Raw genomic sequence first — 27136 nt, 5'->3', positions numbered from 1 at the left:
CGTTGCATAACTCGTTCGGATCCAAATAATTGATTTATGATTGTACGTAGCAAAATGTATTCACGATTAATTAGTAATCTCAATGATAAATTATTCATTCGTGATTGGCTTTGTAAATCATTCGCGAAGGCAATGTCGGACAAGCAATTATTGCTCAATTTCAGTTTGCGATAATATTTATCCGGCGTCGTGTCATTTTTACGTTCAATTGAACAATTCATCGACGACGTGCATTCTGTGCTTGATTAATCCAAGATTTCATATAGATTATTGGCTTTGTAATAATCTATAGTTAATGTTACGATGTGATCAGCTGGTTATTACAGGGAATAACGTAAATGTAATTAATTTTAATGTTGATTAGATATATTAGTGCCTGCTTGACGAAATTTGCGCAGAATATTAATTACTTTTCACATTATTCGATTACTAGTGTAACTTTGACTTCATTGTCATGTATTTAAATAAATATACATTGAAAAGGTATATTAGATTATGGTATATTAGAGTATATAAATGTTAAAATAGAACAAGTTTCTGATTTAGCATAAAACGTTACCTTATAATTGAAACAATATGAAAAAGCGTTGAATTTTCATGCCACATAAATTATGTGAAATTCAACGCTTTATTCAATATTCGTGAAGAAATCTTAATTATTTTATTTATAAAATTTATGGTGAACTCTTATATCTTGTTAAAAATGTAAGACAATGTAAAACTTAAACTCTGCAAACTATGCAACTTCTATCTGAGACATTTTTTATTTATTTCACGCAACGTTCATAACATTGTTTCTAAAGTTTATAATTTTAAATGATTATAATATTCTCACCTATAATATCAGATTACTTTTAATGACAAAATGTCTAAGCCATGATAAGCTCGACTTAGACAAGCAATTGTCTTAAAAAGAATATCTTTACTTATAATTAATTATAATAATTGTAATTATTGTGCCTCCGAGTCGAACACTGTTTTATTAACAAGAAGAATAAGAAAAGATTGTGGAAAATTTTGAATATGAATTTGGCCTATTATGTAACAAAGTCGAAGAAATAAATCGAAACAATTTACCAGAGACGATACATCGATTTTACATTAAACATTTATTGCAACGTTCATTATTTCGCGTTGCACACGTTGAGCATATTGCAACTGCATAGGAACTGCATTACGTCAATTAATTGTGCAATTCTCGAGTTATTTCGTCTGACTAATTTTCTACTGTTAAAGCTGTTATACAAGTAAGAATTGTTTCATATACTTCAACGTGAATTATTCTTTCGAAAAAAACAATTTATCCGCTTTACTTAATTTTTATTTCATTGATAATTATGTGTGGTTATGTAATCACATAAAATAAGTAACGGGGATAGCATATTTTTTATTTATCATTTATAATCTTTTAATTACATAGAATGGGTTGCATAAATGGAAATAAGTAAGTATATAAATTATATGACATATTTATAAATTATGTTACTTGTTGGATTGCTAATCTATGTAATTTTTTATTTATATATGTTACTAAATATATCTGTTGCATCAGTGGAGAATTACAGCGATAATAACATAAAACATTATGTATTATAATTATATAATCTGTGGCACAATGTTAACTGTACGCATAAATGCGATTGTGCGAATAACATGAATGTCCAAAAAATATTCACCTAATTCTTCCTCGTACCGTTTGGCGTAAAAATAGCGTTAATTAAAAATTTGCGAATAAACCTCTCAATCCCTTTGTTTAAAGTAGTGTTAATTAAAAATTTGAGGGATTTCGATCCCTTTGTTTTAAATAGTGTCAATTAAAATTTCGCGAAGGTGCGTTTCGACCACGTCGCTGAACATAGTATTAATTAAACAAATTTTAATGCACGATGTTTGATCCATTTGTTACGAAACAGCGTTAAACCAAAATGTTGAAAAAGACATCTTCTGATCACCGTGTTAAAAATATAGTTAATTAAAAATTTTAAAGCTGTCTGTCGGACCTTTTGATAAAAACGATGTAAAACGAAGCAGGTGAAAAATAATCAACTGCGCGGTACCATCCATTTACATCTTCCATTCAATGTTCATATACGTTAACAAACGATCAGTTATTAAATTTCGTGAGATAACGATTAATTGCTTATTTTAGTCAGAATTCGGCAAATCACATTTTAAACAACAAATAAGAAATTGTAAATTAAATGAATACTTCATTAGTAGATCGCAACGAAATTTTGTATTTAATTAAAGAATCATTTAAATAATTCGACGAATTATTTCTTATCTCAATTTACTATTGTTCAAGAACTCATGCTTGCTTTTGTGGATTCAATACGCTGCATAAATAATTAATAATAATTAATTGAATGCTAGATAATCAGTGACAATTGAAGCTGTCTTTATAAGTATGAACTAAACTTTATCATTTTAAAGATATTTACTCAGATATATTTCTAAGCAATAAATAATTATTCATGTATTTTAGTTAATATTTTATTTAATTTCAAAAACTTGTTACGTTAATATTATTTTAAAGATATCTCTACGCAATAAATAATTATTTATTGCGTAGAGACATATCTGAGTAAATATCTTTAAAATAATATTTTTTATCTTTAAAATATCTTTCTCTATCTTTAAAATAATATTCATGTGTTTTATTTAATATTTTATTTAATTCTAAAAATTGGTTACGTTAAACGATCACTTAAACGAGCGCTTACCGAAACGATGACCAACTCCGTTTCCAGTCCCGCCGTAACCAACGAAGACATTCGGCGTCGCAGTGACAACACCCCGAGGAAAACTGGTACAGGTGCCGACGAATCCGTGTGAAACCACCCCGCCGGAATAAACAGCGGCCCGTTACGATTTCACGAGAGCTTTCTGCCCGTTGACGGAGACGCGGTTACGAGTGACATTACAAGTTACAAGGCGACCGTGGCGAGGCGGCAAGCGCCGAGCGCGACGTTAGAAGGACAACGACAAAAAAAAACAGAAAGAAACGGCGATCAAATATTAAATTGGCAATGTCTGCTGTCGGCTACCGGCCTCGCGACGACACGGCTGCGTCCGCCGAGGGTCGACCATAACCCTCGGACATAACCGAGGAAATCACTTGGAAAATCCTCGATGAATTCACAATGAAGTCGCGGTTGGTACAACACGTTCATCCGTCACAACGCCCTCGAGGATTTCTTTTCCCGGCGACTCTCTCTCTTCTCGCCACCGTTTTCGCCATCCACGCGCCGTTTCACGCTGATCTGCCTGCTACTCTTTAAACCGTCTCGTCTATTCCCCGATAACATATTATAATTCTTATAATTCTTATCTGTTGATGGACGAAGAAATGTGCAGCGTTTGCAGTTCGACCTTTTGTATTTTAACTGTTATTTTAGCGCTCATCGTTACGATCGTTTTGATGTGCCTGCTCCTTTGAAATGGCGTTCGTTGGAACGTCCCGCTTTGCGTTATTTCTCTACCATTATCTCTCATAATGTGAAATTCAATTCGCAGTTCTTTTCTTTCTTGAAATAATTTTGATTTGCATTTTTGAAAGGATATTATTATCTTTGTTTAGCAAAGCATGTTTATCCGGGATTACATACCCGGGGTATGGACAAAACTATTGCAGACATGCGCGCGCTAAAATTGATATGGTATAAATAATAAAACAGTAATTGTTTAATAATAATAACAATTGAAGAAAAGAATCCCGATTAAGTTGATAAATTGTAACAGAATGGAAGAACAAAACTGACTAGATACATGATTATAATAATAAAATAGTATAATTTTCGTGTCTGTAACAGCTGTTAGTTTGCTGTAAAAGAGTGTTAGTTATTGCGTTATAAATTGATAATACTGTGATAAAGCAATTTTATGTGAAAGCGTAGATACTTTGTTTTTGCAGTGCATTGTATTGTTTTTTAGTAGTATTGTATTATTAAAATTTTGTAGTGTTGTATTATTAAAATTTTTATATTGGAGCAACTAATACGTAAGTTACATGACTTAACATTTTTGCGTTATTCTATGTTAATTTATTTACGTATTGAGACTTTATTTGCATCTTTATATTCATTTATTCTTTGTACCTTTGTATTCATCCGTTCACTTTGTACAACATACCTTCTCTGTTATAACTGTTTATACTCGCATAATATATGTCTCGAACATTTTCAAATTTCCAAATTTTCAATTTGAAATGTTTCCAATATAATTGTTAATTCCATTCATTTGTAAATACAGTTTATTTAAAATACAGTCTATTTAAATGCAGTCTACAATCCATTTATAAAATGCGTAAACTAGAAGAAGGTTTAACAGGTTTAACCCTTTGCACTCGAGTGGTGACTCTGAGGCAACACTAAAATTATTTTGTTTAGATTTAAAAAAATTGTTAACAGTGAAACTGTTGGTACGAGTTACAAGAATGAATTTCTTTAATGAAATAGTTTTTCTAGCTTGAAATATTTCCATTTTACGTGACAAAGTGTATTTTATATATCAGCTAGAAAAATTATTTTAGGTTTGAAGTTAAAATGGCTTCGAGTACAAAGGGTTAAAGGGTACTGTCTCTTAGGTGTTATTAATAATTTTCGTTTGTGAATGAATCAGATGTTACATATTTGTAAAAAAGTCCAGATTTTTATATTGTTTAGCTGTAATGTGACTGTACACAATTGTCACTAATCGTTGATATTCTATAATTTTTATCACTGTTAGGACATTGCACGACTGAAATAAAATATTTCAATGCATTAAAATAATTCGTCATTTAAAATTAGGTATTTAAGTTGCACTGCTCTGAATTAAAATATTAATTTTGAAATACACTGTAGAAATGTTTGAATAAAATATTACTTGCGAGAATTACTGGAACGAATAGCATATTATATTGTTAAACTGGTAGCATGTAAATAAAAATAAAATGATCTGTTTAACATCTCGTTAATATAACATATTATATTTAATATACCCTGTTTAAAGCAATATTTTATTTAATACGTCAACGAAAAAAATTGAAAAACAGAAGATCCAATACATACATACAAAAACGGTTTTTAATTAAAACACTAACTAACCAGAAACTTTATTCCTTAATCGTAAATTAAATGAATCGTTGAAATCCTGTGCAACCAGCTCAAATTGCGCGAAAAATGGGAAGAAGTTGCAAGAAGACGTAGAACGTAGAAATTACGATGCAAATTGTGTAAACCACTAACCATAATTTTACTTTCACAATGTTGCGAACTTCCCAAGGAATTGAATATAAAGTACAATCTGCATTGCACCGTAAAAATAATTGAGTAGACACCGCAATGTTCTACTCTTGCTTACGTGAACTTTCCTTATTCGAGAAATGCTCAATGTAAATCATTATTAGGGTGTTCCATAAGCTTTTCTGCGTGCCAAGCTGTGCATGATCTCGATGATGGAAGAAGGTAATAAAACAGAACAGTTCATGTATAACACAAGAAATCAATCTTAAACAACAAATATTGTCTATTGATTTAGTTCTAAAAAAAGGAAGGAACTTATATTAGGAGCCTAATGTGAATAATTCGAGAAACATAACCTAAAAACTAAAACACTAAAAATTCATCAAAACAATTCAATTAATCTTCTAATAATATCTGTTGAGTTTTGGCTATCATCTCCATCACGTATATTATACATTATCTTATTATAATTCAGGTCTATATAATTTTAAATGTATAATTAACGATTTAATTAACTTTAATCTCTCCTTTCACGCTTTAACGAGTTCCGCATTTTCTAAGAGAAGCACTTTTCCACATCCCAACACGGCAACTGTAAATATTAATCGCTTTCCACGATCGCTGCAGAATTTTCAAGAACGCAATACCCGATAACTGGAATCGCCACTTTCGATGAAACTTCTTACCCGGCTTTGTGCGTGTCGCGGCAAAAAAAAAAAGAATTCAGACGGCAGAACAATTTTTTTTTTGTATCCACATCGTTTTCCAATAGCTTTGAAAGCATCGCAATATTGGAATTGCAACTACTTTCCTGATCGAAATTCGTTCCCTTTTCACAGTTTGACAATACGCAAAAATTCACACTTCGATGATCGTTTATTATGTTTTTTTTTTTTTTTTGTATGAAAGCCCTATCTTACGCGGCGACGAGAAAAGGCAATTGAAAACGGAACCTGAAGCGGACGCCATTTATTTCGAATCTTTGTCGGCTTTTTCGCGGACCTTTTCTTAATGTTTTGTTCCGACTATTTTCTGCACAAACGATAGAATAATATGGTACAGTGTCTCTGTTCGGTTTTGTTGTTAATTTGTATGTTCGAAGTATTTCACTAAATTTTAATAATTCATTGGGTAATGAAAACAGTCATAGGAAACGAAAATTCTGTTCAAAATGACAATTTAGATTTTAAATATAATAAAGTAAATATATTACTATCTATACGTTTATAGTTATTGCTTATTTCGCTAGGATGATTTAAATTTTTCGATAGATTAAACAATACTATATATTAAAATTAATGATTTTATTAAAATTGTATTTGTAACGGTCAATTAAAAGTCACTGTATTAGGTATCGTTGAATTCATCTCGACAAGTTGTTGTAACTTTTGAACCATTACAAATATTAGAATGAAATGTTCACTAAAAATAATTAAAAAATGGTGATCTAGATCTTGATGATACTAGAATAATAATTTGTTTCAATTTAACAAAAACAAATGTTACTTTTTAACAGATCGTGTACGAAACGTTCACCACAAGTTTGACTCGTTGTCATAACAATTAATTGGCGCAAACAATTAAATGTCACTGAATTCTTCAAAGCGGACCCCTTTTTCATGGTGCTCTTTGAAAATTCTAACTTCCTAAGAATTCTTATTTTCGAGGCCGTAATCCATTCAGCATTCTTATCCGTCCAGCAATTCTCCGTCGCTCTCACCATTCTTCCGCCGTCGCTCTCCCATTCTTCCTTCACCCGTTCCTTTTTCACTTTCTTTTTCCCTTCTAGGAGCATCGTCGTTAATCACCGGCTATTTTAATACGATTCCCCCTTTTTTTTCCCCCGGCCGGGATCGAACGCATTATTTTTAGTGGGCGGTCACGTGCACCGATTCCGGCGCACCCTTAAAATGCATAACGTCGTTCGGTAATAAGAAAATCCATTTTCGAGTCGGAGATGCGACGGCGCGGCCCAGGAAATCGAACGAAATTCTTCATTAACGTGGCCATGATGAAATGCGCGGAAGAGAGGCATTAGGAAAATCGGGGGGCGAATCACTTCTTACCGTAGCCTTTGCTTGGAATATCTTCGACGAGGTCAGATTTTTCTATTATCGGAAGCGCCGATAGGGTGGATGCACCGGTTATGGCCGGGTTAAGGATTTATATGCATTTCAACGCAAATATTCTTTTGTCAATAGACAGCTGATGTTCGCGGAGAATAGAAATTTCGATTGTAATGAACAGACCTTTAGTAAAAACATAATGTCTCTGTTAATAAATTTAATAACTTGAAAATCATATAACAATGTATTTCTTATCTTTGACTATTTTAGCTCAATATCCGCCATTTTCTTTTTTTAGGACAGAAATGTTTATCGAAATTTACATTATAATATATGTTATGATATATCAATATATGCAATATAGTATTACAGAATTATAATACTTATATTATTATGTTACGGTATTTTATATTTACAGTAGTTTAAAAGTGGGACGACCAATATTTTTAAAATTCGAAAGTTAATAATGGTAAATTCAGTTTAAGTAAGCTTAAAATAAAAACCCCATGCAGATATTTTTATAATTTTATTGATTTTTTAATTGCGGCGGGTAATGGGTTAATAGATTATTTGGTCGCTTTAAAATAATATAAAAAAATAATACAACTCAGCAAAACGCAGCATAATTTTTCAAAAATTTTGCTTCTCTATATTTCCCTTCACGATATTTGAAAAGCTTGGTCTTGCAACATATTATGGTGTATAAAAGATAACCTAAAAAAGTTTCATTTTATCTACTTTTTTAAGTTAATATTGTTCTTTTATGTTTCCCTTGTTTAGTTCATTCTACATAATTTCCTTTCGTTCTATTTTTCTTCTTTTTGCTTCCAATTCATTTTGCACTTTTCTTCTGCTTTATTCTGTTTTATCCTGTTTGCTACTAATTTTATTTCTATCTAATTTTCCTTCTGCGTTAATGCCTTTTTTAAATCTTGTTTTAAGCTTCCAGGTAACCTCAAAAAATACGTTCTGTTTTTCATGACTGCACTGCGGATCTCGTGCAAAATAAAAATTGTATTCATCGAGTGTAAAAACAGAAGACACGTAACAACTTCGTTGTTTGTATAATGGTTTTAATAACATGATGGTAACATTATCAACATCGTTCAATTTTATTAGTCTTTTTATTATCTCAAATTATAGCTACTCCCTCTGACAATTATAATAATTATAATAATGTTCCTCTCCTGATATCTTTTCATTATACAAGTAACAAATAAATGATTAAAAGTGATCGAGTTATTTTATTTACCCAGTATATGAATCGATGTTAACAAAATAGTGATAACTTTATGCTCAAGTCTGCATACTTGTGCTTTTATAAAATTTGTAAATATGTAAAATGTAAAAAAACAAATCAGTTAAATTATTTAATAATAAAGTGCATTTTACATTGATCCTACATAATATGTAGAAATTGTTTAAAATGTACAACCAAAATGAATCAAATTTCGGTATTGTTATACTATGTATTTGTTTACTATGCATTTGTTATACCATGTATTGTTATACATGTATTCTCAAAGGTGAAATAACCCGGAAAATTCTAAATATTAAAAACGGCCTTTTCGGGAAAAATGAAAATTTGTTGTTCTGGAATGCGAACAATTTTCTCATCAGGGAATTTTCGAAAACGTGCAATTCGAACGCGCGAGATCAAACTAGACCGCGTCAAAAGCGAATTGGATTTTAAAAAAAAAAACTGTGTCGAATAAAAATCGTATAATAAAAAATCCCAGAGAGAATAGAATCGAGGTTATTTCTACTGCATCATGAAACGCGATGATTTAATCCACGATTTTCATAGTCCAGAGCACTTTTGTCAACGTTGAATTTTACACCACAGTTGTTTTCACAAATCCCTTTAATTCTGTTCACTTCATCGATATGTTATTATTGCTTCTACACGATTACATTTCCATTAAAGAATATTCTAATTTATAACAAAGAATTTCATGAGATTTATTCACGTACGTTAGATTATATTGTAATATTAGATTGAAATTACGAAAATATGGGAGTGAAATATTCTTAATAGCATTGAAATAATTTCTTTATTTAATTTGGAAGATTTTAAATTGTTAAACAATTTAGTTAAAATAGTTCTAAAATAGTTTGCATTTTCTCATATAATTCATAATTTTGCAAATATAATCTTAAAATAATATTTTCATATGGAAACATTATATTAAAATATACTCAATTGCGTAATATTCATATGTGATTACTATTTCAAAAAATGTTTATTTATCATTCTTTATTATACAGAAAGCGCAAATAACGTAATATACTGCTAGAAAGAAATATGGAAGTTATACTGCTGAAAAAATTATGCAAGGGTTACTCGAAATACTGCGACGTTGCGAAAAAAAATTGTGACCAAGTTTATTTTCTCTGAAAATAAAGAGAAAGGGTTAAACTTCATTCGGCCGTAAACGGGATTGCAGGAAAAAATTTTACGAAGTCCGTGCATTTCGTCAAACTTGGTAAATTTCAACGTAACACACATGGTCTTAAATTTAAAAAGTTGCAATAATGAAAATGCATTAAACTGAAAATCAAGAAATACTGTTTTAAAGTAGAGGTACCAAGCTTTAATTTAAAGTAAGAATTATTATCCTACGATGATTTTTCGCGGAGTTATCGTCAGTCAATGTTGACCAATTTCTATCTTTCTGTGTTTTTATTTTCTATATTTTTCGAGCAGTGTATATCACTTTGAGCACAACGAATTTTGATAAATTATAAAAATAAAGTAGCAGTAGATGTTAATTTGCTGCAGATATTCCATGACTAGAATATAGCGTAATGAGCTGAATAATTTGATAAAAACAGGGTTGCAGATTTTACGCATTTATGACAAAAATTTGATCGCTCGAACGAGGAGCTATTTTGACCGCAGAATTCAGGAACTTCATCGAACCCAGAAATTTCATTCGATCCGCAACATTCCGCTAACTAGAAAATGTGAATTCAGAACATTTACTCGCGCCATATATAAATTCTCGCAATCGGTTATGTGCGATATTAAATCGACTGTTGTATTCAAATGAAATAAAGTTCTATTAAATGTTCACGAATTTTGTATCTCATAGGAAATGAACTAAATAACGTGCTAATAACCAAACAGCAGCCTATTTTACGATTAGAAACAATAAAAAAAATGAAATTTAACAACAAATAAAGGCCTTCATTTTTAACCCTCTATGAGCCGAAATATTTCTTAAATATTTGCAGACAATTTGTAAAGCATTTAATTCAATATTTCAGATTGATCGAGCTGCAAGCAATTGTCAATGTTGTTATTGTTATCTCAGAAACCGTATATAATTAAGACGTATACATCAACTTGTGCACAAACTAAAATTAATTGGTAAAATGTCGATGTATTAATACATGAGCTGAAAGTTACAAACGAGCCTATAGAGGGTTAAGATTAATCATGCTGCTGACACGAGTTGTCTATATGGTTGTCTGGTGCAGGATTCGAATTATGTGTTATGGCAATGTCTGGTGTATGATAACAATGTAATGAGGATAACATGCGAATAAAGTGCGAATAAAGTGCAAATAAAATGTGAATAAAAAGGAAATAAAATCCAAATAAAATCAGAATAAACTGCGATTTGTAATCGTTAACCATTCATAGCAATTGATAATTAAATTGTTTCTTTAGTAGCCAATTGCGACTAGGAATTGGAAGAAATTTAATCTCAATTCTGATTAACGATTCACACTAATAATTCAATCATTAATTCCGATTAACGATTCACACTAATAATTCAATCATTAATTCCGATTAACGATTCACACTAATAATTCAATCATTAATTACAATTAACGATTCACACTAATAATTCAATCGTCAATTCCGTTTAATCATTGAAAATAATGTAATCCCGCGTTGCGATTGACAGTAATAACCCAGTCGTTTAATCATCAATGAACCCCTTGCGCTATAGTAACCAGCCAGACACGGAATTCATACATAACCTATTAAATGTACGTATTATTTATTTGTTCTAAATTGAAACAAAATTTGAAACAAAATTCGATTCTTCTATTATCAAAATCAAAAAATGAAAATAAAAGAAGAAATTCAGAAATTCTCCCTTCTAATAGGAAAATTATTATAGTCGAAGAGGTGCTAATCAAAACAACCATAAGAGCGATCGCAAAGAGTGAAACAGTGCAAAGGGTTAATTTCGTTCTCCAATAGTGATCGATCGACCAGCTGGATCTCGAAGAACAACAAGTGCCCCGCGATGGAGCAGAGCTTCTGCTCGGCATCGAATTTTCCTCGCATAACCCGCTCCCGACAAGATATTAAAACAACATCGGAACGTCAATAGAACAATTCGCCGACCCTCTTTTCGCGTGCCCGTGCCCGCCGCCTTTAACTTCCCACGCACGTACCGGCAATCTCGGCCACCATTGGCGTATACATATATATATATTCGTTGAACGGTTCGCGGGAACGAGAGGCTGCGAAACGGCCGAAAACACCGTCGTCGTGGGAACTTATATAACCTTCCGCGATGGGCACCCCCCTCCTGAAAGAGTACTTTCCATCGGAGCATAACGGTCGGCTACGAGGCGACGGGGTCGGTTAGGAGATGTTTTACGGTTGTAGATTTATGCCGATGCCTTGAGACGAAGGGCGGACGCGCAAATTGAACGACCGTTTAGCGACGCTCCGTCGAGCGTGGCCGGCGGCTGCAGGGTCATGTCAATATTTAAATTAATCCCCGGTCACCGAGCACCGTCCACGGCCACGGAGCTCAATTATATTCTCCCTGCGATCCACTCGTCGCACCCCTTTCCACCGCTAATTCTTAGTTCTATTAATTCGTACACGCTCGCCGGCGAAAGCGTTTCGCGTTAGAGGGTGGCCGCCAACCCAGCGGCCGCTCGCGCAACGCCACCGAAAACATTGCCTCTCTATGCGAAACTTCCGATTTTCTACGAATCCTCGGCGTTCATGTTAACTCGTACAGTGCCGTCTTGTATAGTGTGGTAGGATAGGATTGAGATGTAAAATGTAAATGTTGTTGTATAATTATATCAGATCTTGTCAAATTATATGCTTATGTGTATGTTATAGAGAGTGTTTCAAGAATGTCTAACAGGATACCTGAGAAGATACCTGAGAGAATACCTAAGAAGATACCTGAGAGGATATCTGAGGTAATTTCAAGCAAATTTCTCCTTTACAAAAATTTTCTCTGAGGCATTGTTAAAGAGTTATTAACGAAAAGCATTGGCCAATGAGAAGCGAGCTCTGTTGGTGCGAGGCGGCAGAGTCAACCAGCAGTGACTCAGCCGCCTCGCGTCAGCGATACTTTCCTCTTATTGGTCAATGTATTTTGTTAATAACTTGTTAAGGATGCGTTGGAGACAATTTTTGTAAAGGAAAATAGTTGCTTGAAATTATCTCAGGTTTTCAGTATTTCCTAATTGTTTGACATTTTCAGACAACTTATATAGTAAATAAGAGAACATCAATAATTTTTAAGTTAAGATCAATTATTTTCAATTTCTAGTTAACGTATATCAGAAATGACATAAAATATCTTGAGATTGACAAAAAATTTTAATTTGCTGTTTGCTATGTTATAACAATCTGAAAAAAACATAAAATGTAACCCTCCTCGAAGATAAACTAGATGACATTGAAATTCCAGAAATTAGCAATGAAGTAAATTTAAATTTAAGGTACCTTGAAATTCTATTTGACGATGTTAAGAAACTTTGAACAAAAAATATTTGGCCTGAATGTATTAAAAGTATGTTCTTTCTATTGACTGATAAGAAAAGACACTCTAATAAATAATATATAATAATATATAATAATAAATAATATATAATATATAACGCATACAAATGCAGTGTACAAGCTGGATGGCACATTAAATCGTATTATATTAAATAAAACAAATAATTAAATTTATGAACAATACTTTTTCAAAAAAGATATAGAAACACATCTTAACATTTAAAGAAACAATGTACAATGTAATAGTTAAAGTTATACTACTGAATTCTGCGATTAATCGACTGTTTTGATGCATTTATGACAAAAATGAATCATCAAAATGCAAACGGAAAACAGTAGAACCAAGTGCACAATTTGAATATATTATTGTACCATTGTCAACTGATTAGGCTGCCTAAGAAAATAAATATAAATACTATTAGTATTAAGATAAATAATACTAAAATAATACTATCAATATCAGAATAAATAGTATCAAAATTAAAATGAATAGTATTAATTAATATTAAATAATAATAACTAAGAAAATAAATAAAAATAAATATCAATATAGTTTCTACATCTTGTAATTAACAAAGATAATTTTTATTTCGTATAAAATTCGCAGTCCAATGTCTCACTTGCTATATTTCTTGTACCTAATTTTCATTCCCAATTCTCTGAATTAAACCTAAATAATTACTTCACACTCTTGTTATCTTGTACCTAAATCATCGCGTCGCGTCTCCCCACCTTCCCCCCCCCCCCAAATGTCCCGCTTACGGTTCCCCAACTTTCACACGTACCCTCATCACTATTCCCGGAATGTCCGCTCTTATTTTTCCCGACAGTTTGACTACGTCGAACTTCTTCGTTTCCTCTCCCGCTTTACTTGGACGAGCGCTCTCCTTCATTTTCTATTACACTTCTTTCCCGCGCATTCCCCGCGAACTATTTGGTTTTATTCTTCGATCGTAGTCCGCGCAATCTTCTTTTCCCTGGCCCGCAGCGTTTCCCGATTTCCTTTCACTTTCCCGAAGTTCCGTCCTCCGCCGTCGTCTCAGAAGTCGATTCAATCCTTCGGGGATCATCTTTTCTCCCTCATTCCGGGGACGCCGCCACTCCGCTCCTCTTCTCCCTCGCCGACCCACCGCGGCTTAATTTTGTAAGCGGTACACACCCGCAGACCCATCCCTTAGGCAGCCCGTTTTTGGTCTTATTGAGGGTAACCCCGACCTACCGTGTTCCACGGGAACTAAGTTACAGGAATAACCACTTCTGGGATCGTTCGGGAAAATTTTCCCCGCGACACCGCCGCCGCCGCGCCGCCCCGTACGACTTCTCGTCGTTCTGCCGGGCTGAATTTCCGTTTACGATCGTTTCCATTCGACTTTGAACCGGGTAAATCGTTTATCCAACGTTAATGAATCACGGCGGCTCTATTATTTTTCAATTAACTCCCGCGTACCAGACGGTTTTCATCGTGCCGCGCGGCGGCTGGGATCCGTTCAAATCCTTGGGTATCAATCTTCCGTGCTCCGTGGCGAAATCGTAGCATACGTTCAAATTAACGATAATGTTTATATATTTTATGTTCTTACCTAGATTTCGTCTTTATATAAATTTGCGAAATATTATCATACGTATACGCAAGTGAAACAGAATTGAATTTTGGCAGTATAAATAATGTCGTTGGAGAGAATTAAAAGTATTTTATATTTTTACTTTGTTACTACTACCTGGAACATTTCTCTATTACATAAAAGTCTACAGTGTTGTTATTAGGTTAAATGATTTTGTTTAAAGTGTCTAATTATTAATTATAGACAAATAATCCTAGTTATGATTATAAATAAAACAGTAGACTAACAATAATATTCCATTTTTTAACTTTAGGATACTATAAAATTTAATACTAATCACGCTATATCTACAATATTAAACATTTAATTTAACAATTGTTGACAATTCTCAAACGTACGAAATTTATTAAATGCGATAAATATTATTACTTATAAATAAATATTGAAACGATAAATACTATGGTGGCCTGAAAATCGCCCACAATATTAACATAAAGTGATTATTAATACCTATATTAAGACGGGCCCCGTTTATATCTACGCGCCCTGATGCGCTTCCAGGATGCCCCGACATCTAGGACTCGCCTCGCGCCTCGTTCTCTAGCGAGCATGCGCAACGACGCCGTCTACCGCTACCGTCTTTTGTCTTCGCGTCGCGTCGTACAACACGTTTTCTTCTGTATCAAATATGTCCGTTTTGTCTTACATTAAATAAAGTTTGCGTTACATGGCGACTGTGTCTTCTGTGTGTCACCTCCACTAAATCTGCGTTCAACAACCTAATAAATAAACTTCACATTTTTCTATAAACTACCATTCCCCTACATTGTTTAATAATATCCATATTTAATCATTACCAATTAATCTCGCGATAAAAATAAAATAAAAACATCATTTGTACATATCATAAACAATAAAACAACAGCACTTAAACAAATTACGAAATGTCAACGAAGAAATGTTAAATAACACAAATCTTCGATTTCATAAAACCCTTTAATATTTCAAAGTCGCCTCGAGCTCGCACAATGGCGCTAGATCGATACCGATTCGTTCGTTCTTCTCTCTTTTTTTTTTTAAACAATCGATGGTAACTGTCGGGGATTCCGGATCAGAGTTCCCGGGTCTCCACTTTGTCTTTGTCTCCGAACAAAACGATCGGACACTACGAGCTCGTCGTCCCTATAGTAATTCCATATGGGCACGCGCGCGCGCGCAACTTCTGCCAATCGAGTTCCGGTCGACCCTCGAATCGAATTACGTCCCGGTGCGACCGTAGTTTTTCCGCTCGCGCATTTATTTACCGGGCATATACGCGGTTGTCGAGACGAATTCCGGACACGGCCGAAAATCCTCGTGACAAAATGTCACCGCTTGCCGAGAACGTTAATTTGTCTATTATTTTATATATTGATCGATTGAGCGCCACAGAGGTGAGAAATAAGGAAAGTACTCTTCAAAGTGAAGCGAAGAAGCGAGGATGAACGAAGGAATGTCTCATGTAAAGGTTTGTGAACTCGGACAGTTCAGAGAGGTGCCTATGTTGTGGAACTTGTATTTTCTTGAGTACTGAAAGTTTTGTGTTTGAAAATTATTGAGTGGTGATTATTTGTTTCATGTTGCTGCGTATTTGTGTTCTTAAGGAGTGATGGTATAGTTGGATTGTTAAAGATTTGTTGTTTAAAGGAGCTGTGCCATAAGTTGTAAATTAGAAGTTAGATGGTTTAAGTTAGAAGTTACATGGCAGAAGTTGCAAGATAAAAGATATAAGATATAAGTTACAAGGAACAAGTTTCAAGTTAAAAATTACAAGTTACAAGTTACGAGGTACAAGTTACAAGTTAAAAGTTACAAGGTACAAGTTATGAGATATAAGTTACAAGGTACAAGTTACTAGATACAAGTTACAAGATGTATGTTACAAGATACAAGTTACAAGATGTATGTTACAAGATGTATGTTACAAGATACAAGTTGGAAGTTCCAAAAAGAAGATATAAATTACAAGACACAAGTTGCAAGTTACAAGTTGCAAGATACAAGTTACAAGATATAAGTTACAAGAAACAAGCTACAAGATATAAGTTACAAGACACAAGCTACAAGATATAAGTTACAGGGTACAAGTTAGAAGTAAGTAATATATTTTTCCAACAATAGATATGTTACATTACCAAAATATGTTAAGTATTTTCCAAGAATATATTCTCACCTGTTCTTTATTTTATTTATTAAGTAAATACAGGGTATCCTAGAAATATCTACAAATCTGGAAATGAAGGATACCTGAGACCATTTGAAGTAGCTTTTTCCTTAACAAAAATGCAATCCGTGGCTTTGTTTACGAGTTATCAACAAAAACACCGTCACCAATGAGGAACGAGATCCAGCTGGCGCGAGGCGACTAAACCAACAAGAGTATAAAAGACAGTTCAGCTCATTGACTCAGCCGCCTCGCGTCTCAAGAGCTCGCCTCTCATTGGTTATCGTTTTTCGTTAATAACTAATTAACGATGCTTCAGAGAAAATTTTTGTAAAGGAAAAAGTTGCTTGAAATAACCTCAGGAACCCTTCAGTATCCAATTACAAGTGACTTTTACCCACGCTGTATATAGATACAATATAATACCTAATTCGTAAAATAATAATTTCTTAACAGGCTTTTTTAAAGAATTTTCACTTCATACTAAACAAAAACACATACCATGTAAATGTATAGTCACAATAACTTCTGAATTAGCTATAATATTTATAAACTTTCGGATTTGATATTGCCAGAAAAATCCTCAATTGAGCTTTATTATTATTTATTATACATAAAATATACTACATTCGCTACGGAGCTTTATCTGTTGATAAGCTATCATAGATAGAGGTGCCGAGCAGTGTATCTGTGTAAAACAAATAAGTGAAAGGGAATGCAAATAGGGGCAGGCGGTCGCGCGCGCGAGCGCGCGTGTTCTTAAATAAACCGAGCCTCGCAGTTCTTGTTGCCCCCAGGATATTAACAGGATTAGCTCAACACCGACGACTACATGATAAGTTGAGGCACAGGAAATTAGAAGATAACTTACTAAAACTGCTTTCCGATCGATTCTTGTCAGCCCGGGGGCTATTTGTGACGAAGCAGTTTTGCCCCGAAAAAAGGGTCGCCCCATTAGGTGTCATTCCGTCCGAAAATCGCTCGGAGGAACACTTTCAGCAAACCGGGTAATTATATATATATATATATTCCTACGGTTCGAACGGTTTCTATTTCTCGATCAACGTTCTAGCTGTTTTAGCGTGCAATCGTCGAAACTAGAATTTCGTTCCGCCCCCTTTAACTGGATCTCGTGTCGCGCGACCGACTATGTAAAATTGCGCGAATTTGAATATAAAGCTTTGCGCGCGCTGTCCGCTGCAGCCATCAGACTTTTATTCGACGAAATTTCTGTATTTATTTACGAGCTCGAACAATCCACCCGGACACTAAGAACTGCAATTTAGTTAGCAACATCAGAATTTGACAATAACTGTTAGTAGCAAAACGAGATTAAGTTTTTAAGAACATGGGATTATTTTTATAGCTTATTTCGTTTTACTTTTAGTTATTGTTAATTTGGTTACTGTATTTGTTTAATGTGAATATTACAAATATAAATGTTTAGATTATTTGTCAATTTTTACGAAAGAAATAAGTGATTATTTCTTTTCTATATTTTTGTTCATTATTTATATTTTTATTCAGCAAACAGTTTTTCGAAAAACTTATTGTATTTATTATATTACATTAGTTAATTATTAGATTAAAATACATATGCTAGTTATCGGCCACTTGCTAAAAGATATTGCATGAGTATAGTTTATATTCCATGCTCGCAGATATAACCTGTCATTGCACATTTTCCTATTGTTCCAAAATTTATCGACAATCAATAAAATTTAATAATCAAACTAATATTCGAATTTCTAAATAATCTACTTAATAATATATATTACATAATATTCAAATATATTAAGCAATAACAACTATGCAAGTAGAAAATAGTATGACAACGACATATTTTTACAGATTAAATTATAACAACAAAGAATAACTAGCAGAAACAACAGTAGTATAAATATTCGACAATGACGCTTTCGAGTTGCAATTAGATCGACGATAATCTTCTGCCGCCTGAAAAGCGTTCCACAATAGGTGCTTTTACCTTGCCATTTGGACCACGACGACCGTCAAGCCACCCCCTTAACTCCGTCAAACCTGCGGAAGCGTTCGCGAGCGTCGCTCGACAGCTCACCTAATTAAGCGAGCGCCAAAACTGGTTGCCAAAAATCGACTGGTCGGCGCTCCAATCCCGGTCATCCGTCGGAAGGAAAAATCGTTTAGGTCGATCAACCCTTCCGCAATCGGGACGTCGCGATGGAATGGCCAACGGTGGCGAGGGACAGGGGCGAGGAGGGTTATAGGGTGACATGGTGAGAGAGACAGAGAGACAGAGAGAGAGAGAGAAAAGAGAGAGAAAGAGAGAGAGAAAGAAAGAGAGAAAGAAAAAGAGAGAAAAAGAAAGAGAGAGAGAAAGAAAGAAAGAAAGAAAGAAAGAGAGGGTGAGAGTGACTGAGTGAGTGTATATGTGTGCAAGAAAGAGAGAGATGGTGGTGGAGGTAGTGGGAGGCGGGCGAGGATTTTTGGAAAACTGCCGCCGCTACGTGCAACTTGTACAGACTATTTTAGCCAGCTGCGTTCGGTTCAATGTTGTACCGCGTCTATTGATCGAAGCTCAGAGAAGCATAGAGTTACAGGCCACTGGCGTCGATCCCCTCCACCCTGCGCCCTCCCACGCAGTCATTCTGTCATTCTCTCTCTCTCCCTCTCTCTCTCTCTCTCTCTCTCTCTCTCCATCCCGCTCCTCTCCCCCGCCACTCCTTCTCGGCCTACTCCGCTCTATATCTCTATTCGTTTCTCTGTTTCCTAGCCGGCGCCACAGTGGGGTATTTGCTGGATTTAGTCGGCCAAAATTATTTTCCGCACTCTACGTGTCCGAAATGCACCCATCGACTTATTTTTATATTATTTTATCGTAGTAAATGTAGTTACAGACGAACTAGGAATGATTGCGGACGAATAGAAACGGTCGTAAACGAGGACAAATAATTGGAAATATGTACAAATGATTACAAAGGAGTAAACATTGTTGTAAATGAATAAAAATGATTATAAACGAATAGAAATTATTAATGAAATATTGAAAATATTATTTTTGTTAATTTTTACAATATTTTATAGTAGAAAGCTTCTACAGTATAATAAAGAAAATATTGTTGCCACCAAGTATTCTGAAGTATAAAAAATTCCTTACAGAAACGATAATATCGAATTAACCTTTTAATCATTTCTATTTAACACTATTTTTACCGAAGAAGTCAATGGTCTCCTTTCAATCATATTTACTAAAAATTATTCTCTATGATCTATATCTTCTATGTAATCACTTCTTGATTTTTGCTGTATTCATAACAAAAGCTCGAGAAACTGTACAGTAATAAATATCACAATGGAATTAATGCAGATTTAATGAAATCTTATAGAAATACACACAGTCGTCAGTGCTGGAAAAAGTAGATTTTTAATGTAGTAAAAAAAATAAATTGACCATAAATATTTGTATCTTCTCATATAATACAGAATGGTAAATAAACATTGTTTTCAAATAATAATTACATATAAATATTAAATAACTCAATATACTTAAAAATGCTATTTCCATATGTAACTAAAATTTTAATTTTTCAACATCCCCGAATAATTTCTGCAAATTATAATAAAATATTAAAAAAGAAATGTCAATCGGACTCTGTTAACAAGGAAAATACGAGCAAAGGTAGAAAGACAGTCACAGAAAGTGTGAATACAAATGTCCATATCTTTGCATAGATGAGAAAAGAAGGAAAGAATATTTGCATTTTACCGTCCCGCAACTGCTTGTCTTTTTCACGTAACAACTCATTTCTATCCGCATACGACAAGTTCGACGAAATCGACTTTTGGCCAGTTAAATCCGGCAATCAGCCCACAGTGCGGCGTTGCGGGCCGTTCTTCTCTCTTGAACTCCCCCCCCCCCCCCTCCCTCCCTCCCTCCCAGCACCCTTGCCGCCCACACCTGCTCGCGTCCCGCCGTTCGGGGAAAAGGGGCTGCACTATCCGAATTCCATTTCCGTCCAATTACAATTCATCCCCGTTTCAAAGCAGCAGTCACGCCGCGTTCATCTCTCGCGCGCGCGCGGGCCCGCCAAAAGCAATAATTTCTTTTCTTCGCCGGCCGCGCCGACCCCTCGCACCTTTCGCACCCGCACCCACACCACCGCGATCGGACCTGGACTGAAAATATTTCAACTAACAAGAGAAGCTTGCGAACTCAAAAATCCTAAAAATTCTAGGATTTGGTAGACAACTAGTGTAGATTTTTAGTGACACAAAACTGTTTTTCTTTGTGGTTAAATTTTACTTTAAAGGGGTGAAATCAACCCCTAATGCTTTTGTATTTTTTTTCTGTGTAATTTGTTAATACTAAGAGATATAATAAAGATCGTTGGAGATGAATTGTGCAGTTTTCTATGTGTATAATATTGTTATGGAGATATTATTCTTATCGTGCATTGTTTTTAAATAAACGATTTCTCAAATTTATTTATTTATTGGTAAATGATGGGAAGGATTTGTTACGTATCAAAAATATTTCCATTTTGGACAATGCAACGAAATGTAAAATTGTAGAACTTTTTCTGTTTTATTATTTCTTATAAATATTAATTATAATGATAATATTATAATTGTTACTATTATTGTTGTTATTAATATTATTATTATTTTAAAATGCGACCCTGAAATACTGAATCGAAGTCAATATTTTTATTATTGTACATAAAATAAGGCAATTGAATATTATATTTATGAAATTTTTCGAATGGAGGAACGGCGAGTATATGTTTTGACGATTTTCGATTTTTAATATATATATTGTTCAATAGTATTTACTTCAAATGTACTGTAAATAATTATTTAAAATGGAAAAAAATTGAAATATAAATTATTCGAAATGCTATTCAATTTTCATTACCACAACACAAATAACTATTTCCAACACAAGTGCTCACCTCCAAGACGTCGAATAAATCTTGAACTAATACCTTACACAAAAAAGAAGTATTTCATTAACCATTTCCAATACTTATTCAAATATTTTCGCCGAGGTCTGACCCCGATCCATAGTGCCTCCCGTCCCCGTCCCGCGCTCATCGCCGAGCTCTCTCGGCCATTTTTCGCCGCCTTCGCGTTCCGTTCGGTTCGATGACGAATGCCTGGTCCCCCGATCACCCCTCGCCCCCTCCCCGCTCTGCCATTCTAGTCACCCTTAACACCCTCTCCCCGCCCCGCCGAGTCGTTTCTCTCCCTTCGCAATCGTTACTCCTTCGAAAAAGGTGGGGGGGTGTAAGAGGACGGCGAACGAGAAACGTTTATCACCGCCGTTAATGGGAACGTATCGATTCGAGGAGCTAATCGAGGGTCGCTCTTCTTCGCCCTCTCTCTCTCTCTCTCTCTCTCTCTCTTTCACTCTCTCTCTTACTCTCTCCCTCTCCTAGACGATTATTGTTGACTCCTTTTTGCGAGAGGATCGACGATAATGTCTCCTTTGAGACGGGAAGTCCGGGGTTTAAATGTCTGGCTCCTGAGTGAAAACGCCCGGCTCTCGCATTCCGGCCCCGTCACGGCTCGGTTTAACTCTTTCTCCTCCGGGTTAATGAATCGGTAAACGGAAAGGGTTTGACGCGAGCTGGGGAACTGCGGTTTCCAGATAGCGTTCGAAAGTTTCGGCGACGTTTTCTGTACGGCGAGCATCGCGGAGGACAGTCGTCGCCTGGAGACAAGTTCTTCTGGCGAGGAGCTCGACGGTTCTCGGTTTTGATCTACTTCTTTTGGTTATTTATTGCTTGTGTTAACCCTTTGCGTTAGTGATGGAGAATGGCCTGGAACTTTTTAGTGTGTTCTGTTTATAATAGTAGACGTGGTACGTTTCTTTTTAGATAGTTCTTGCCTTTAAATCTTTGCCGTACCATTTTCTTTACGACTGCAATGATTAGTACTCTTTTGATAATAATCATTTCTTTAAAATACAAGAAACTTTATATTTATTGCGTATTTATATCTACTTTAATAATTATATATTGAAAGAGAAGACAAGAGAATAGAATTTGGTAAGGAACGAAACAACAGCTATATAAACAGCGAAACAACAGCAATAAATAAAAAGAAGTTGTTAAAATTATAATTTTCTGTTAAAGAGAATCTATGACATGTAAAAATGAAACATTTATTATAAAAGGAACAGATGTTTTATTTGACACAAGTATTTTCAATTTAGACTTTGAAGAAACTTCGCACAGACTTCGATCTGTAGAATTTTCACGCTTTGTTTTACTAACAAACTTGTAAGTAACAAATAGTAATTCTATGATAAATTTCAACTTTTGCATATTAATTGAATAAATTTGAGTTGGAGGAATTTTATGGTTAGATTTTGATCGAAGATTTGCAATCTAGTAATTGGTTTATTCTGCTCAAAGATTTTCAATTCAGTGATATTGCTATGGTAAATTTTAATTTGCATATTTTAATATGCAAGTTTTATTAATATGTATGTTAGTATGTAATTTGTATGTATTTAATATATGTATGTTTTATTTTGTTCGAAAATGTGCAATCTATTGTAGTAATAGGTTTATTCTGCTGTAAGATTTTTAAGCTAGTAAATACGTACTGTGATAGATTTCATATTATAAATTTTAATTGAATAAATTTCGATGTGAAGAATTTTTAAGGTTTCATTTTTTTCAAAGATTCTCAATCTAGTAGTAGATTTATCCTATTGAAAGATTTATAATATAGCAATAGGTTCATTCTACTATAAGATTAGCAACATAACCTATTAGGTTAACTCTGTTCAAATTATTTCGATATGTACAATCTATATTATGGTAAATGTTTTTGCACATTTTTGTTGGATAAACTTCGATCTATAGAATTTTCACGGTTTTATTTTACTCAAAGATTTATAATCTAGTAATAGATCTATTCAACTCAAAAATTTATAATGCAGCAATAAGTCTATTCTACTCAAAGATTTTCAATCTATGCAATCTATATTATGATAAATGTTCTTGCACATTATGAGGAAATAAATTTCGATCTATAGACTTTTTATTTTATTTAAAGGTTTATAAATTATTGTAGTAACAGATTTATCCTATTCAAAGATTCATAATGTTAGTAACATATAAATTAGTAATAGTAATAGATTAATTCTATTCAAAGATTCATAATATTAGAAACATATTAATTAGTGATAGTAATAGGTCAATTGTCACTGTGCCAAATATTGGCATTCTATAGAATTTATACTACGATAAATGTCCTTATCCATTTTGATCGACTAAACTTCGATTTGTAGGATTTTTCCGGTTCCTAATTCGAGGTGCTAAAGCTTGTACTTAGAGTTAGGCGGCTTATATCAGCTCTAGAGAGTTCGTCCATTCTCTCTACTACCCTAGAAGCAGCTATTTCAATCGAATGAAGTTTTCGAAATTAGCACTACTAAATTAAACAGGCTCATCCCTCACATATTAGAGACAGCAGAGTCCATCAAGTATCGAACATATTAACTATAATTTAACACAGAAAGTCGGCGAAATTGCTTACTATTTTGCAATGTTAAAGAGACTAGTTTACTAGGCAATGTTTACGAATGTTTATAAAAATTGCAATTACTTCAAATGAAAAACGAATTAGTCAGTCACGTTGTTCAATACTTCTATCTGAGTTTCAATGAAAATTTAAACAATATTGGCGACGTTGAAATCAATTAACGTTGTTGTGAGCAATAAATAATTAAGAATTGTAAATATTGTAGCTTTTTCCGAGGTTTATTAATTTTTATAATATTATATTAATATAATTTTTGTTACATATTATAGATGATCTATTATATATCATTTATACACTAATAGGCATCTCATATAGGCTTAAATAACAAAGTTGAAAAAAATAACTTTTTATTCTAAGTAACAGCAAAATTAATATCATTCTATAATATTCGTCTTATTATTGTTATAATATTAAAAAATGAATAGCTTGAGTAACAAGGTTAAAAAACGTGAACTGCTATTCCAAATAATATTCAAATTTTAAAAAATGTATTTCAATCATCGTATACTAAGCTAGTCTTATCATTTTTATAAAATAAATAAATAAATAAATAGCTTAAATAACAAAGTTAAAGATCGTGAGTTGGTATTTCACATAACAGCATTATTTTAAAAAAAAGTATTTCACTCACTGCACAGTAAACGAGTCCCTTTAACATCTCCAAGAAAATTGAAGTCATTTCGTTCAATTTGAAAAAGATTATACCGTTTCAAAAGAGTCCGGACATTAATGCGAGTCGCTGTATGGGAATACTAGGTCGTGTGTCACGAACTCCTGTTACTTTCCCGCGGATACGTAAATTATTATTAAAATAGAAAACCTCCCAGGCCTGTGAATGATGATCTCCCTTTTGTCCCGACACTTCTTCCTTTTTTGTTTGCGAAGCCATTGTGGTGCTGTTACTGTGAAGCTTCTCTGGTTTTTTGTGAAAATATTCTAGGATATTGCGCTACACCGAGGTGAGGTTTTTCAGAGTTTTTGCTGAATGAGAACTATTGTACGGTATCAGAGATAGGTGATTATTAAAAGAGACTTTATTTAGTCCGTTTTGGATCTCGGGCGACGCGGGCTTTGCAATTGTTGTTCCAAAAGAAATCACTTTATGGTGAATGATTCTGGACGTTGCGCTGCTGACACTTTATTACACGAGAACGATGTAAAAATAGATTGTTGAGAATTTTATTGTAAAAGTTTGTTCAGATGAATGAAGAAGAGGCAATCGAACAAATGCGCAATTGAATAAAAATTTATTTAAGTAAGAAATCATATGGGGAATAATCGATTTTAATATAAGGTGTTACTTTCTTAGCCAATTTACCTGTTCCATGTTGCTTTTAACAGATAAATAAATTAAATAGATAAATTTATTAGATAAATAGCTAAATAGATAGAAACATTTATGACAAATAATATATTCGACTAGAACGTGTTCATTCGGATAGTTACCTTACTGTTAGATAAATATTTTTACGGAACAATTCCAATAATGATCAACGTTGTTTCAACAAAGAAATTTAGTTGAGAAATGGAATTTTTAGTTCAATTCAAATTTTGTCAATATCGTAAATATATTTTACGCTCCTCCAATTTATATTCGATACCTAAAAATATTTATACTCTTACTTATTTTATTATTTTTAAAAAATCTAAGGAAAAAGTAAATATAAAAAGTTACGAATGATCGCAATGTTTTCTTTTAACGTAACAATTCAATAAAACTTTATTAATCATTTGATTCATTTATGCTTTGAACTTTTTCATTTAGTAAGATAACAATTTTACATATCTATTTATGACAGTAAAACCATGATTTGTTATAGCAAATATTTTGCATCGATGTTGCTATTTTATAGCGTTCGATTTACATACGTGCGTCAATAAACCCGAATTTGTTGCTACCAGTAATGTATTATTTATTGTTAGCTATGATGAATTGTTCCGATAGCAACGTTTCGATGTGTTCGTACAAACTACGCGATGCTATCGCGTGTTTCCTCTGCTAGCACCGCCGACGTTTAAATGATTTTTATGCAGAAAGCTATCGAATTTTGCGTGAATCGCGTCGGCCAGGGTTTCAATTACCCGGAACACTGGACTCCATTAATATTTCACTCTCCGCATTTTATTCGACGATCATTCGCGGGAAAGAAAAAACGAGTTGCAAAATGCACGCGTGTACACCGTTGATTTTCGAATCGAGTTCGAATTGCGGCCTTACAGGTATATCAAATGAACATTTCAGCCTCGCGCAAACAACGGGCCGGGCAAATACACGCGCAATTGTTATCGCGCGTTATGCGATCGGGGGTGATGCTTGAATGATCTACCTCTCATTCAGTGGAACTAAATATCCGAGGAACAAATTAATATCGCGGATCTAATTGTAAATTGCAAACCATGCGGCCATGGTATTTTAAACGTGTTTAGATGTTTATGGAACGTCTGATAAGGTGATAAATAAATTTCGATTATTTATGATGTGTTTGTGTTACGTTTATGTTGTATTATGTTATTATATTATATATTTATATTGTATATTATGTATTTATATCATATATTATGTATTTATGTTATATATCATATATTCGTATTATATATTTATAGATTCAAATACTTTTTTTATACTTTCAAAGTGAGTTATATTTTTATTATTTATTTAATATAAAAATGCAATTGGAACGCACTATAATTCGGATACAGTTGTTCGAGTAGAAGCGAGATACATTTTTATGTTTCTCTTTTATGTACCCATTTTTGTCCCAACTGCG

Source organism: Augochlora pura, chromosome 3 (genome assembly GCF_028453695.1).
Source record: "Augochlora pura isolate Apur16 chromosome 3, APUR_v2.2.1, whole genome shotgun sequence".
NCBI lineage: Eukaryota > Metazoa > Arthropoda > Insecta > Hymenoptera > Halictidae > Augochlora > Augochlora pura.
The sequence above is the reverse complement of the archived record's forward strand: the minus strand, read 5'-3'. Positions refer to the sequence as shown.